This window comes from Felis catus, chromosome D1 (genome assembly GCF_018350175.1).
Source record: "Felis catus isolate Fca126 chromosome D1, F.catus_Fca126_mat1.0, whole genome shotgun sequence".
Taxonomy (NCBI): Eukaryota; Metazoa; Chordata; class Mammalia; order Carnivora; family Felidae; genus Felis; species Felis catus.
The window spans coordinates 82,811,917-82,828,363 of record NC_058377.1 but is presented as its reverse complement, the minus strand read 5'-3'; the positions used below and the strand labels follow the sequence as shown (position 1 = coordinate 82,828,363).

The 16,447-nt window shown below is 36.0% G+C and overlaps 1 protein-coding gene across 19 annotated transcripts in view; it reads right to left on the bottom strand.

Annotated features, from left to right (window-relative positions):
* METTL15 (methyltransferase like 15) overlaps positions 1-16,447 on the bottom strand; it is a 289,458-nt gene that overhangs the window by 138,207 nt on the left and 134,804 nt on the right. The window lies entirely within an intron of this gene.

Sequence of the window (16,447 nt, the reverse complement as noted above, 5' to 3'; positions counted from 1 at the left end):
TTAGCTTATTTAACCAATATATATTTATACCAACCACATGTTTAGTACTACATAAAGACATTTGGAAATGGAAACTTTACATCCTTGGTTTCAACACCAGAGGTGATTTAATGTAATTTTAGTTTTGCTAATAAATGTAATTTATTGTATACCTATGTGAAGGTATAAAATAAGTCATTGAATTTGCAAAATCCCTTTGTCAGATCAGGTCATTCACTTTTTTCTTAAAAAAAATAAATCTTAAATCTATAGGTTAGGAAAAAAAAAGCACATATCATTTATCAAAAGAATAAATTTAGGGATAACAAATGCTGATGAGGATGTGGAGAAAAGGGAACTGTGCACTGTCGGTGGGAATGTAAATTAGTGCAGCTACTATGGAAAACAATGCAGAAGTTCCTCAAAAAATTAAAAATAGAATTACCATAGGATCCAGCAATTCCACTTCTGTAAATATATCAAAAGGAAATGAAAACATTCTGTTCAAGAGATATGTGCACCCCCATTTTCATAGCAGCATTATTTACAATAGCGAGAACATGCAAACAACTTAAGTGTCCACCAAAAGATGAATAAAGAAGCTGCATACACACACACACACACACACACACACACACACACACACACACACACACACACAGGAATATTATTCAGCCACAAAAGAGGAAGGAAGTCCTGTCATTTGTGACAGCATATATGGACCTTAAGGGCATTATGTTAAGTAAAATAAATCAGACAGAGAAAGACAAATACTATATGATCTCACATGTGAAATCTTAAAACATGAGAGAGAGAAAAAAGCCAAATTGATTAAAAAAAAAAAAAAAAAGGCAGATCAGATTTGTGATTACCAGAGGTAGGAGATGGGGAAAAAGAGAATTTGATGAAGGTGGTTAAAAGGTAGAAATGTCCAGATAAATAAAGTGAATACATATGATGGATGTTAACTAAACTTATCGTGGTAATCATTTGACAATATATGTTGGTCAAATCATTACACTGTACACCTTAAAATTAATACAGTGCTATATGCATTACTATCTCAATAAAACTGGAAAAAATAAATTTTTGAGTAAGCCAATTTAATTACAACAAATAATAAAATAGAGATCACAGAAAAAAGATATGTCAAACATCTTCAAGCAAAGCATTTTAGCTTTCTCCATATTTTTCCCATAATTTAGGATAGGGGTACTGTGTAGCTGCATACTTGAAGCATGAAACCATGCTTAAAATAAATACCTTCTTGCAGAAGCATGTTTTAGCTTTCAGCAGGGATTTTGAAGTCAATGGAGCATTCAAAATCAATAGACAGGCAAGAAGCTGGGATCACCTTGCAGCTATACTAATTCTCCTTCCTACACAAAGTGAGATGCTGCCTGCAGGGTTCTTCAGAAGCCTTAGGGCAACTGGTATGCATTTTGGATGGGGAATGAGAAGAGAAAAAAAATGGCAACTCTCCCAAGACCTCATTCCCTCCATCTACAGGTGGATAGGGTGAATTTGGATTTCAATAGTGTGGGGGAATTCGTATTTATAATGTTTACTTATGGGTTATGTTTAAGGAGAATTTCACTGCTCACTGGTAATTTTTTCCCAAATTCGAATGGAGAAAGTGATTCTCAGATTCACTCCCCAAAAATTCATTGAATATCTGCTATCTCTCAGGCATTATGTTAATTGAAGGTATATAAAAATTAATAAAGCATGGCTTTCCGAGCTTTGAAATGAGAGGAAGAAATGTACAAATGAATAGTCTGTGAAACAACCTGATGGGGGCTAATCGTAGAAAGATGGATTGTTATGTCTGTCTTTGGAAAATATAAAATGAATGCTAATACTAATACCGGGAACACAAAAAATAGAATCATGGGATTGAAAAGCAACTCACAAATCACTTATTCCAATTATTTAACTGATGTTTGAATCTCTTCCCTCTCCACTATCACAGTTGAATGGCCTGGGTTCGGGGGGGGGGGGCAGTTATTTTTTAGCCACCTCCCGTTCACCCCATTGGTGAGAGAAGGATTCCCATTCTAGGATTATGGACATTCATTGCTTAAAATATGGCACCTGACCACTGGACAGATGAGATTGACAGTTTATTAATCACACACACTTACAGCCCAGGGGAGGAGGGCAGCATGTGCCCTGCATGGCTACAAGGGGGTTGTACTCACAGACAGAATGGGCAGGCAGAGGCTGTAGGATGCAGGTTTTATACTAACAAAAGAGCAGTGGCCCTTGGTTCCCATGAAAGTGATTGTCTTGTCTGAGTAATTCCATGGGCAGGGAACTGAAACCTGCTTTTCAATGGTAAGCAGATGTTGTTAACAAGGGTCATTTGGCTCAGGGACTTTTATCTGTGGGAGCACAGTGGGGAGGACAATTTTTGGTTGGTCCACTGGAGGATCTCCTAGTTTTCCTCAGATGTCAAGAACACATAATATTGGGATTTAATTTTAAGGCCTTACACCACAATCCCCTGGTCCGTGTTTGAACAGTGCCAATAATAAGAACTCACTACTGTTTTCTTAGTTATTTTTTAGTTGATAGCTGTTTCCTCACTATTTCTACAATTTTTCCTCTTGGTGTCAGTCTATGTAAAACAACTGAAAACTCACAACCATGGAAGCCTTTTACATTTCTTCTGTTGGTCATTGTAAGGGATATTTGTTGGCTACCTCTTAGTTGCCAATCTCTATTTCAACAGGACCTCAAAATTTCAGCCATGTATTTTGGAAGAGACTCATTATATCTATGATGGTTTATGTGTCAACTCGGCTAGGCTACAGTACCCAGTTATTTAATCAGACAATAATCAAGGTGTTGCTGTGCAGGTAGTTTGTAGATATGGTTAATAATCAGTTCACTTTGGGGGAGCCTGGGTGGCTCAGTTGCTCAAGTGACCAATCTTAGTATCATCCCACGTGGTGACCACTCAGGTGTGAGACTGAGCCCTGCGGCAGGCTCTGCACACAGGGTGAAACCTGCTTGGGATTCTCTCCCTCTTCCTCTGCCCCTCCCCCGCTTGCACACATGCACTCTCTCTCAAAATAAATATACTTGCACACAAAATTTATATATAAAAATATATTTTATGTATAGTCTATAAATTATAATATATATCAATATATAATACAATATATGTAAGTGTGTGTGTGTGTGTGTGTGTGTGTGTGTGCGCGCGCGCGCGTGTGTGTATGTGGGTATCTTTTGCTGATTCTATTTCTCCTGAGAACCTTGACAGACGTAGTATCTTAGCTCAAGATGTAGATTTGTGGGGGCGCCTGGGTGGCTCAGCTGGTTAAGCATCCAATTCTTGGTTTTGGCTCAGGTCATGATCTCACAGTTCGTAAGTCTGAGCCCTGTGTCAGGCTCAGCACTGACAGTATGGAGCCTGCTAAGGATTCTCTGTCTCCCTCTCCCTCTACCCCTCCTCTATGTGCTCTCTCTCTCTCAAAAATAAATAAATAAACTTTAAAAAAAAGATGTAGATTTGTGATTAGCCATCCTAATTTACATACCATCTCCAAGCCTATATAATTTGTTCAGAGACTGGCATATGTCACAATTCTAGCCGGAGAGATATAAGAGATATTTCCTAGGGATTTAGGAAAAGAAAATTACTCTTTCTTTCAATGAACTATATAGGAAGAAAAAGGTTTTTCAGGCTCTCACTTGACATGACTGGACTGGACATGCTGCCTGGACTGTTGCCAGCAAATATCCTGACCCAAAGAAAGGAGAGAGTAACCATTTTTGGCCAAAACAGCCACTAGATTGAGCCTCAAATAAAATCCCCAACTTGTCTTAGAACTTTTGAGTTACATAAACCCATAAGTTGTTTGTTATTGAAGCCAGTTAGAAATGCTTTTTCTCTTACTATGGCAGACAAACATCATAACTATTGTAACTATCATGCTCCTTTAAGTCTTCTTTCCTCCAAACCATACTCTTGTTTCTTCTGCTATATTCTCCATTAAAAAAGAAAATCTATCATGCTAGACGCTCTTTTCTGAATGTGTTCCAGTTTGCCTACGCCCCTTGATCTAAATTCTATAATGATCAGCATGGAATAAAGTCAATTCTGGCCTTTTCTTATTGTAGTTACTATATTAACGCAGCTCGATATCAAAATAATTTTAGAATTGATTTCACACCATTGCCTTATGGTACCTAATACCCTTCAGTTTTTTTCCTGTACACAGTTGCTAAGCTTCCTCCATCACTGTGTTTGTATAGCTTTGTTTTGTCAAATGTTGTGGATGTAAGTATAATTTCTGCCCTACACATTCTCTACAACCCTTTAGGATCCAGGTATTACCTTTAACCACAGAATCTTCTTTATATTTCAGCAAAACCTCCAACAAATCACTCCTTCCCAGTCTTAATTCCTTAGTATTACAACTATTATCCTGCTTGAAGCTAACATACTTGTAAAATAACAAGTAACATCTTATAAGGAGTGTTTGCATTCTTGGGTGCCCTCAAACATAATTGTTTAACACACAGTACTCATACAGTTTTATGCCTATTAGTAAATAATAAAAATGCAATCCTTGTGGTACAAAACTCAGTGTAAAACACAAGTATGAAAATGTCACATGGGAACAAAAGTAACCACGTGGCAACAGCACAAAGTAAATCATGTGGCAGATCATTAAGGCAGAGTTTTCTGATGCTGAAATCAGTTATATGTTTCCAGAATTAGATCATTCTCACAGTCAAAAAACCATCCACAATGTTTACTGACCAATCTGTCGAATGAAAACTCAGCCTTAACTTCAGACCCCGGGGCATTATTTCATATATACAATTATGTTCAGGCTAATTTTCCTGGACAGGCACATTCCATGCCCCCTTTTCTCTTTCTTCCTCCCTTCCTTCAATTTTAATTTTCAGTGTTTTTTGCATATGTATTTCACAAGGATTATAAAACAAGTAACAGTGGGGCGCCTGGGTGGCTCAGTTGGTTAAGCGCCCCAGCTCAGGTCACGATCTCGCAGTCTGTGAGTTTGAGCCCCATGTCGGGCTCTGGGCTGATGGCTCAGAGCCCGGAGCTTGCTTCCGATTCTGTGTCTCCCTGTCTCTCTGCCCCTCCCCCGTTCATGCTGTGTCTCTCTCTGTCTCAAAAATAAATAAACGTTAAAAAAAAAAATTTAAAACAAGTAACAAAGTGTGAATTGGCCAGGGAGGATCATGATGGTCACAAAAAATAGAGGCAAACCAGGACATTTAGCCATAATTACAAATGCACAATTTGTTCAAATTGTCATCATCGTGTGTCATCACCTTAGGCTCCCCAGGATGTAAGCAGAATACTACTGTGACTCAAAGCACATCCTATGTGAGAATGGTTCTGCAACCCAAACCCAGGAAAAACCAAAGTGCTTAGCAGTAGAGTGTCAACAATACCTTGGTTGCTGGAAGCCATTTATGAGGTTCTCTGTGATAATCTTGATTCTAACAAGTCATCTGCACTTTGAGTACAAGTGATGGGTCTGTTTATTATAAAGGACTAAGGTGCACTGGGATATACTGCGGTGGTGATATAAGAGTAGTTACAACTCACTGTGTATTTGATTTAGGATTGAATGTGGCACATCATCACTCCTCTAACTGCACATAAAGTCTAATAATAAGGGTTTAAGGATGTTAGAGATGAATTACTCTACAAATTATAAAAGTGGATCCAACTCACAGGGTTGAACATCTTGGAGTTAACATGAATACCTATCCATCTTGGTTTTAAAACCCCAAAACTCCAATGGTTTATAAAATGCTTGATACAAAAGAGATACTTTGGCTGCCCAGGGATATATAATTTTCAGTTTCATGGAGAGAAGACTTATTTGTGTAGAATCAGGTAACACAATTTAAAACATATGTTTATGTTCAGAAGTCTGAACATAAATGTTCAAAAAACACTGAATTTGGAGACTAACTCTGAGACAGGCTAGGGAAGAAAACCATCACTATTATACTTTTCCTCATAGGATTTAACACCCTTCCACCTTCACCAATAATATTAAATAAATGCTTTAAGTCATTATATGCCTCTAGCCTCAAGTACAGTAATGAACTTTTCCATAATAAACAAATATAGAAACATACACAACTGACAAAAACAAAAAATGGTCCATGAAAATGATTAATGACAGTCTTGATTCTTTCTGAATCACTTAACTTTTGCTGTGTGGCAAACTACCCCAAAACTTATTAGCCTAAAACAACAATTATTTATCAGCTCATATTCTGTGCATCAACAATTTAGGTTAGGCTCAACTGGGTGATTCTTTTGATAGTGGGTGACTGAGGCTTAGTTGGTCTCATTTGGCCTCAATTACATGTTGGGAAGTTGGCTGGGGTAAACCATGTGTCTCTACCATGTAGCCAGCTAGCCCAACCTTCAACACAGAGTGGTCAAGTTCCAAAAATAGCAAGGTAGGACAACCCCAATACAGAAGTACTTTTTAAGTTTCTGATTATGCCAATGGGATTTTCTAATATCCCATTGGCCAAAGGAAGCCCACAGCTCAATTCAGGTTCAAAGGCTATAAAATTAGATTCACCTCTTGGGGCGCCTGGGTGGCGCAGTCGGTTAAGCGTCCGACTTCAGCCAGGTCACGATCTCGCGGTCCGTGAGTTCGAGCCCCACGTCAGGCTCTGGGCTAATGGCTCAGAGTTGGAGCCTGTTTCCGATTCTGTGTCTCCCTCTCTCTCTGCCCCTCCCCCGTTCATGCTCTGTCTCTCTCTGTCCCAAAAATAAATAAACGTTGAAAAAAAATTAAAAAAAAAAAATTAGATTCACCTCTTGATAAAAATAGTAAAGATATATTACAAGGGAGTATGTAGAGAAAAGAGAGGGATTACAGTGGGCATTTTTGCAAACAATGTACCACTTTCTTTGTATTTAGGAGTGAATTTGAAAGTAGGAAGGAGAAAAAAAAATCCCTCTAGATTCTCTTCTACGGAGTTAGAATTTATATTACAGAGTAGCTTCCTCTACAGGCATCACAAGAAATACGCAGTGGTGAGTGGTGGTGTTTGATGTTAGAATGCAGAGGAAGACTAAGGTGCTAGGTTCTGATACCAGAAATACAACTCTGGGCAGAGACCAACAAGGAGTCTGCCATATGGGTCTGGCAAGAGCTAATACGTGATCATCTGGGAGGGAGTAGCATGTGGTAGTAAGGGGCCTGCAAGAAAGCAACGTATTGGGAATTAGTTGTGTTCACATCAAGTAAATGTGGCAGCAAATAGGCGGGCTCTAACTGTTGGCCAGACTTTTCCTAAAAAAACAAGTCGTGTAGGACAAGTGTAAAGGAATTGAGGTGCTAAACAGGAATAAGGGAAGAGATTCAGGCATAAGACAATAAGCTTAGACAGGTAATTAGAACCAGCCCAGTCACTAAAACTAAGGCATCAAATCAGGAGTAGTAGTAAAGGCAACTTGATGCTATCACTTAGGCTACAGACTAGGCCATCTTCAATCCATTACCGGAGCCCTGTGGTGAAAAATGAGGGTACACTGAACTAGCAGATGGATATGCAGAAAACTCTAATCATATGAACTAGAGTGACAAGCAGAGCAATGGAAAGCAGAAGAGAACTAACATGTCTTAAGAAGCTGCCAGGAACAGTACCCAGACACTTCAAGTTTGTTTCACTGGACTTAAAGTGAACTGAATTCAGGGTTCACTTCATCATAAACCTGAATCATTCATTTTGTGTGTACACTTGGAGACATACCTAGGTGATAACATTCCATAAGAGGATAAGAGCAAAATACAAATTGCTTTTTTTTTTTTTTTACTGTGGCTCCAGGTCCTTCTTACATTAGCGTCAACATTATTTCATATGAATCCCAATGTACTGCCTATTTTCCAGTCATTAAATTTAATTGATCTGTAGGCAAAAAGCAGGGTCCATGGCTGCTTTTACCATGTCCTTAGGCCTCCCAAATAGGAATTCAGAGTGAGCCAAAGCAGTGGATGAAGCATGTAGTTAATTTGAGCAATGGTAAGAACAAACATCCAGAGTGCTTTCTGTGTGCCAGACCCTATGCTTTATACTTATCAAATCATTTCAGCTCCCGCTAACCTTATGATGTAGGTGACACTATGGCCTGCAATCTGCAGATGAAGAAACAAGTTCAGAGGTGAAGTTATTTATCCAAGTCATACGACTAGTAAGTGGCAGAATTAGAATGCAAACTCAGGCTAGTCTGGCTACTGAGTCTCTGTTCGCAACCACTATACTGTGATACCTTTCAACTTTCTATTTACTTAGTACCATTTCAGATCTCTTACTTCTTACCATTATGACCTTGTCATGATCCACAAATCTGCCTAGTTTGTCTGATTTTTTTATTAAAATACTTTAATTGTTTTTAATGTTTGCCATCTCTTCATAGTTATAGGTCTTCAGATTCAGCACTCAACAAATATTTGCTGAATAAGGATTATCTATTAGGTGCTGGACACAGGAATATAAAAATGAAAGAGAGCACATAATATAGATAGGTATATGCACAAACTCACTAAATTACAGAGGAAGTGGTTTATTTCTTCTTAAAACAACAGTGGCAGAGTGGAATGGGGACACTGCAGCATAAGGTTTATGTTTAAATCTTGGCTCTGCTACTTATTAAACCCTGTGGTATTGGACAAGTTATTTAATTTCTCTCCATTTCAGTTCTTAATATCTCATGCTATTTAAATTTTCCCCTTTTATTTTAAGTTTTTTTTTTTTGAGGTTGGGGGGGGAGAGAGAGAGAGAGAGAGAGAGAGCAAGCAAGAGAGAGAGAGAGAGGGGCAGAGAAAGAGGTAAACAGTGAATCCTAAGCAGGCTCTGTGCTGAGAGCATAGAGTCTGACATGGGGCTTGAACCCATGAACTGTGAGATCATGGCCTGAGCTGAAACCAAGAGTCGGATGCTTAACTGACTGAGCCAACCAGGCGCCCCAAGTTTCCCCCCTTTAACTCAACTTAGTATGGAAGAAATATCTCAATAAGTTCTGGACTCAGACTGAATCAGACCATTAGCTTTCTAATTCTTTAATTATTTTTGAATCTGACTATGTTAGGTATTGTTAATCTTGACTCCAGCAAGATCTGCACTTGGAATACAAGTTATGGGTCTGCTCTATTACAAAAAACTGTGGTGCACTGGTATGTACTAAGGCTGGTGATGTAAGAGCATTTGATTTGTGTATTTAAGATCGGATATATAACTTCATCCTTCTTCTAGCTGCATACTGTCTAATGATTCTGGAGCCAGATTCCTCATTTGCACTATGTGAACAACACAGCAGTACCAATGTCATGGAGCTTTTGTGAAGAGTATATTAATTAATGTACATGAGAACACCTACTAAGATGCCCTAGGCATAGAAAAGCCCTCAAGAAATGTTACTTCTCTTCCTCTGCTCCACATTGTTTTATTCTCTTAGATACTCTTCTTACAAGTTGGTCACTATGCTGCCAATCAAGAGCTGGGAGCATTGGCAAGGATTTCCTTCAAGCCCACCAAATGCAGGGCATACTGGCTGTGACCCTTTGACTACAAAGATTTTTCTCTCCAACCTCTTTGATGTGCCACTATTATTTCTCTTTCCACTTCACCATGCCCGTTTTAGTTGGAGAACTTGTTCACTTTTCTTTTGAGTTTTTATTTAAATTCCATTTAGTCAACGTACAGGATAACATTAGTTTCAGGTGTACAATATAGTGATTCAACAATTCCATGCAACAACTGGTGCTCATCACAAGGGCACTCCTTAATCCCCATCACCTATTTTTTTTGCCCATCACCTATTTAACCCACCCCCCCTCCCCATCCACCTCCCCTCTGGTAAACATCAGTCTGCTCTCTATAGTTAAGAGTCTGTTTCTTGGTTTGCCTCTCTCTCTCTCCCTCTCTCTCTTTCCCCTTTGCTCATTTGTTTTCTTTCTTAAATCCCAAATATGAGTGAAATAATATGGTACCTATCTCTGACTGACCCATTTCACCCAGTATAACACTCTCTAGCTCCATCCATGTCATTGCAAATGGCAAAATGTCATTCTTTTTTCATGGCTGAGTAATATTCCATTATATATTGGAATTATATATTGCATTATATGTCACACCCTCTTTATCCATTCATCAGTCAATTGGCACTTGGGCTGCCTCCATAATTTGGCTATTGCAGATAATGCTGTTACAAACATCAGGGTACATGTATCCTTTTGAAACAGTATTTTTGTATTCCTTGGGTAAATACCTAGTAGTGCAATTGCTCTATTGTAGGGTAGTTCTATTTTTTTACTTTTCAAGAAACTTCTATACTGTTTTCCAGAGTGGCTGAGCCAGTATGCATCCCCACCAACAGGGCAAGAGGGATCCCTTCTCTCCTTTTCCTCACCAACACCCGGTGTCTTTTGTGTTGTTGATTCCAGCTATTCTGACAGGTGTGAGGTGATATCTCACCACACTTCTGATTTGCATTTCTCTGATGATAAGTGATGTTGATAACTGTTAACTTTTTGATATGTTTATGTTTACCATACCGCATAGAGCTCTTTGCAGACACATATATATGTAATCTAAGATATTTTGATTTTCATATTAATTATGATCACTTTTAAATATTATTAAAAGATGCCCTTGCTCAAAGAATAGTTTCATATACCACAGAGATAGAATGAAAAAAACATTATTTTTGCTTTGCATAATTTGTTCAAAATCTTCAATAGCATTATATTTACTGACCATTGTTAAAAACTGATCTAGCCATTCATTCAAACTCATAATGTACATTTTAGAATAATACACATTTTAGAAATGATAAAATGTAATTGGTATTTGTATCTCTTACGAAATTTTTCAACATTTATTCACTGGAGTAATCTCCCTTGTTCTGGGATAATAGCTTGGCAGGCCTCATAACTTTTCCACTCACTAATCTGTTACAGTCCTATAGCTATTGTGAGTTGTAAACATAGCAAGGTTAGAAATTAGACTGTCCAGTGCTCGGCTACAAAAACAAACAACAAATGAATATTTACTGAGCAACTATTAAATATCAATCATTGTTCTAAGCACCTGTGATATAAGTAAATAAAACATAAAGTCCCATGACCGCAGAGCTTACAATCCAGAAGATAATCCAATCAATATATTTGAAAACATCTATTTCTGTCTATAGCAGTTAACTTGATCAGAACAACCCTTCCATTGAAAAAACCTAGGAAAGTTGGAGAATTACAATTATCTGTTTGAAGGGATCAGACAGCTACAAAAGCAGCTAAGACTTGAGGAGATAAATGGGTAGTGCAAACAAGTGAGCCTGACATTCAAGGCCTTTGTTTATTTGCAAGTAGAATCTGAGAGGCTATGAAACTGAGGAGAACTTTTGGGAACCTTATAGGATGAGGGAGACAAAGATTGAGCTTAGAGTCCATTAAGTGGATATGACCAGGAAATAGCCCTAAAATTTTAGATGGGACCCAAAAGGGCTAAAACTTGTGGAAAGGTAGACCAAAAATAAGTCACACAAAGACAGCAATACAGTTTCAAATCAGTTCAATACACACTGCCATAAGGTGATATGGTCTTAGATGAATTGCCCACCAGAAGCAACAGTAAATAATATCTGGAGGAAGATACATTTCAGACTCTCAAAACAGCTCCATGAGTTTTCAAAAACAATGTATGAAATCAAATAAAAAACTACTAGATAGACCAAGAGATAAAGCCCAAATACCTTAAGGAATAGATAATAGAAACAGACATACAGAATATAGAATAAAGTCCTTAGAATGAACTTTAAGATAACTAATATGCTCAAGAAAAGAAAGGATAAATTAAGTAATTTCAACCCAAAAATGCTTCTATAGACAATAGTAAAATGAAAATCAGAGCAAATGGAAAACAGATAAACACAAGAAGTAAAATTAAGAATTCAATAGGTAAGTTTAGAAAATAGACCATGAAAGTACTACTGATGTAGAAGATAGTTTAGTGGAAAGTATTAAGACTGAAAAAGGCAGAGGAAATGATTTGAAAAATACAGAACAGAGCATAAGAGACATGTAACATGGTAATGAAATCTAACACATGTATAACTGGAATTCCAAAGGAGAAGAGAGAGGAAATGAGGCAAAAAAACAATGTTTATAATGATATAATGACCAAGAGACTCCAAAATGGTTCAAGGTTTCAAGCCACAGATTCAAAAAGCATAATAAAGTCTAAAGAGAATAAATACATAAACAAACAAAACCAAAAGGAAACAAAACCAACAGTGGGACCTTCATAGAATTTGTGAAGACAAGGGAAATTAAAATATTAAGAACAGGGGCGCCTGGGTGGCGCAGTCGGTTAAGTGTAGGACTTCAGCCAGGTCACGATCTCGCGGTCCGTGAGTTCGAGCCCCGCGTCGGGCTCTGGGCTGATGGCTCAGAGCCTGGAGCCTGTTTCCGATTCTGTGTCTCCCTCTCTCTCTGCCCCTCCCCCGTTCATGCTCTGTCTCTCTCTGTCCCAAAAATAAGTTAAAAACGTTGAAAAAAAAATTTTAAAAAAAATATTAAGAACAAAGAAAAATGATATATTGCATTCACAGGAGCAATAATCAGAACTGAAGTAATGAAAGCCAAAAGACTGGTAAATTTTTTTTCAGAAGTGAAAGGGAAATAAAAATATTTTCAGATAAAGAAAATTGAGATAATTCACCACTAGCAGACCCATACTAAAAGACATACTAAAAATAGTTTTCTTCAGGCAGAAGGAAAGTAATCTCAAGTTGAAAGAAAGAAAATACATGATGGAATGAAGATCACTGGAATGTGTAACATATTGGTAAATCTGGATGAATACTGACTGTATAAGACAATAATAATTTCTTGTGCCTTTTATATATGTAAAGTTAAAGCACAAGCGTGATAAAAGTTAAAGCGTGTGATAAATGTAGTTAACGAGTTTAAAATTCTTGCAATTCCAGTGTCCAGAAAGAGATTAAAGTACTAATTTACGTGAGATTTTCATAGCAAATTATGCATATTGTGATCTCCAGAGTAACCTTAAAAAGAATAATAATGTATAATGTATGAGCAACCAGAGAGAGAAGATAGAAAAACAACAAGAAAAGAAGACAATAAAGGAGTTTAAAAAAAAAAAAAAAGGAACAAAGAATAGGTTAGGCAAGCAGAAAACAAACAGGAAAATAGTATACAGATTTAAACTCAAATATAACAGTAATTATATTAAATACTCTTAGGTTAAATATTCAAATTCAAAGACTAAGATTTTTAAAATCTATATGCTGCTTATAAATAACAACTTAACTCTTGGAGACAGAAAAGTAAAAAGTAAGGGGGAAAATGTCATACATAATCATCATGGTAGTTTTTTAAATATCACTCTTAGTAAATATAGAATAAGCAGACATATAGAAGACTCCAAATACATAATTATCAACTTTGATATAACTGAAATGTGAAAACTCCCCACTGTAAAACTACACAATATACATAGTTTTAAAGGTATACTGAATATGTAAAAAATGGACTACATGCCAGACTATAAGACTAGTTTCATCAAATTTCAAAGAACTGATACTATACAGAATGTGTCTTCTAAACATAGTGGAACTTAATTGGAAATCAATAATAGGAAAATAGCTAGAAAGTCCCCAAATGTTTAGAAGTTTAGTGATACACTTCTAAATAATACAGAAAGAATGGAAATTAGTAAATATTTTTAAACAATGATAAAAAGTACAGCATAACTTAACATCCAGTGAAAATGTAACACATCAAAACTTATATTTTTAAAATTATATTTGAAAAAAATTCACATACTTGAATGTTCATGTTTAAAAAGGCTGAAAAGCAATGATCTATGCATTCATTTTTATAAGTTAAACAACAGCAATTTAAATTCCTAAAAAGAGGTAGGAAATTCTATAGAGCAAAAACAAATTATAGAAATAGAAAAAGAACATACAATCGAAAGAATTAAACAAAAACCAAAAATTTCTTCCTTGAAAATACTAAGGAACTTGTTTAACCCCTTATAAAGATGATGATGAAGTGAGAAGAGAGACATTACTAATATAAGGAATGAAAAAGAACATGTCATTACAGATTCTACAGACATTAAAAATGTAATAGGAGGACACTGTTAGCAACTTTGTGAAAATAAATTAGAAACTTATAAGAAATAAAAAATTTCCCAGAAAAATCCTACATATAAAACTGACCTAAGAAAAAATGTAAACTAGTCCTAAAACATTAAGATATTAAATCTATAATTATAAAACCTCACACAAAGGAAACAGGCATAGATGGCTTTATTATGAATTCTTCTAACATTTATACAACATCAATATTATGTAAACAAACAAACAAACAAAATCAGTAGTAGTATATAAGCTCTTCCAGAGAATAGAGAAAGAGGAAATCTCTTTCAACTCAATTTACAAGGTCAGAATAACCCTGATATAAAATTCAACAAAGATATTACAAAAAAGAAAAACTAAAGACCAATCTCTCTCATGGACAAAATAAAAAATAACAAAATTAACAAAATATGAGCATACCAAATCCAACTACACACATATGAGATGATAGATATCACTAGGTTGACATCCAAGTGGCAAGACCCATGAAGTAGTTGACCACACTGTACTGAAGCTAAGGAGAGAAGTCAGGGCTGGGCAGATGGCTTCTGCAATTGTCTCAGAATAGTAAGCACTTAAATTTTTACTAAATGAATATATAACAGGACTTTAAAGTGGAAGACTTCTTCTGGTCTCAGGTTCAGGCCTGTATTTTCAGGAGATGGATACTTGATACTAAAAGAAATATCAAATAAAAATGTAATTTTCCCAAATATTTGGTCTAGAGAAGGCTTCATTATACTTGGGCCCCTCATAGGGATGTTATAAATACTTTAATAGTATAAAAAAGATTAGAAAAGGAATAAAAGACTTCTAATAAGGAAATTTTCTTGCTAAAAACTGCTTTCTTATTTTAGCATTTCATTTACTCTTTTGACATGGTATTCAAACACTGAACTCTGATTCTATGTAATGCTCACATAAAAACACCAACATAATTGGACTGTACTATTCCAGTGTTTGCTGATCACTTCTTCCTAGATTGCTATAGAACTTACTGATGATTCATTTGGCGCTCAGTACATGCTACTTTGTAACATTATTGTGTGCATCCTGCTTCATCTGCAATAAGAACCTAAATTTCTTAAGGGTCACATGGACTAGGTCATATACTCTTTTGTATCACCCAAAAATTTGTAAGTGTATAATAAACTTTTTTTTTTTACAGTAAAGGTGGTGATTATGTTGAGAAGCGAGAACATTTAGTATAACTCATTTCTTTTTTTAAGTCATACTCAAATGTGATCAACTACTAAAAAAGAGATGTAAGATACAAAGTATACTTATACAGGCTTTGGAGAGGAAGCGTAGTTATACAGTGCTTATCCCGTAAGTAGTTAACTAAATACAATTGTTATATGGGCATAAGTTTTAGACACTTATTTTTCACATGTCTGAGAGTTATAAGTTTTATAGAACTAACCTGTAACCACAATCAATTTAGATTATTTTAAGTTTTTGTTCACAATATCTTGCCACCTACATACAATATCAAAGGAAAGAACACTAGCATGTTCTATTACGAAAAAAATAAAATTCACAATTCATACCAACTATAGCCAGAGAATTAAAGATAAATTTAATTCACTCAATAAAAAAGAAAACTTTGAAGAGCTTTACTTTGAAAGATAGTATTACAGTCACAATACCATTTAAACAAAATTTCTTTTTGGAGTATTCTTTTTCCTCATCTGGGGCACTTAAAAAGTCCCAGAAATAAATGTATTTTTTTTTTCATATGCAGAAAAATTTATCTACAGTCCGGTTTTCTCTGGGCAATAATTATATAGTAATTAAAAAATAGTCTTTAAACTGCTCCTTCTATGATTTCTAATATGTCTCTGGCTTTTGCATGCTGGTTAACCTCGCTCCCTTCATACTACCCTCACATTTAATTTTCTAAAAAGTAATGTGATAATTGGAATAAAAAGTATCCATTTCTCGGAGGTTTCACTTTCTAAAATTTATACCCTGTGAAGTAGGTTAGATGAATTCAGCCTCTAAATAATCACTGTGCATATACACTGCCAAAATATACCACTGATTCTATCAGTTATTCAGGGAATTCTATCATAATTTAAACATCAATAGTTTTGAATGCTTGGCATTGTTGATGCAGGATGCTTGGATGATGGCCTGAATCAAATCTGAAGGGGCCAGATGATTTAATCTAGACATCTCTAATTAAGGATGAATATCACAATCATCTGGAGAGTGTTTATAAATTATGGATTTTTTTTTTTTTACCAACCTAAAGAATCAACATCAAGACAAGCATGC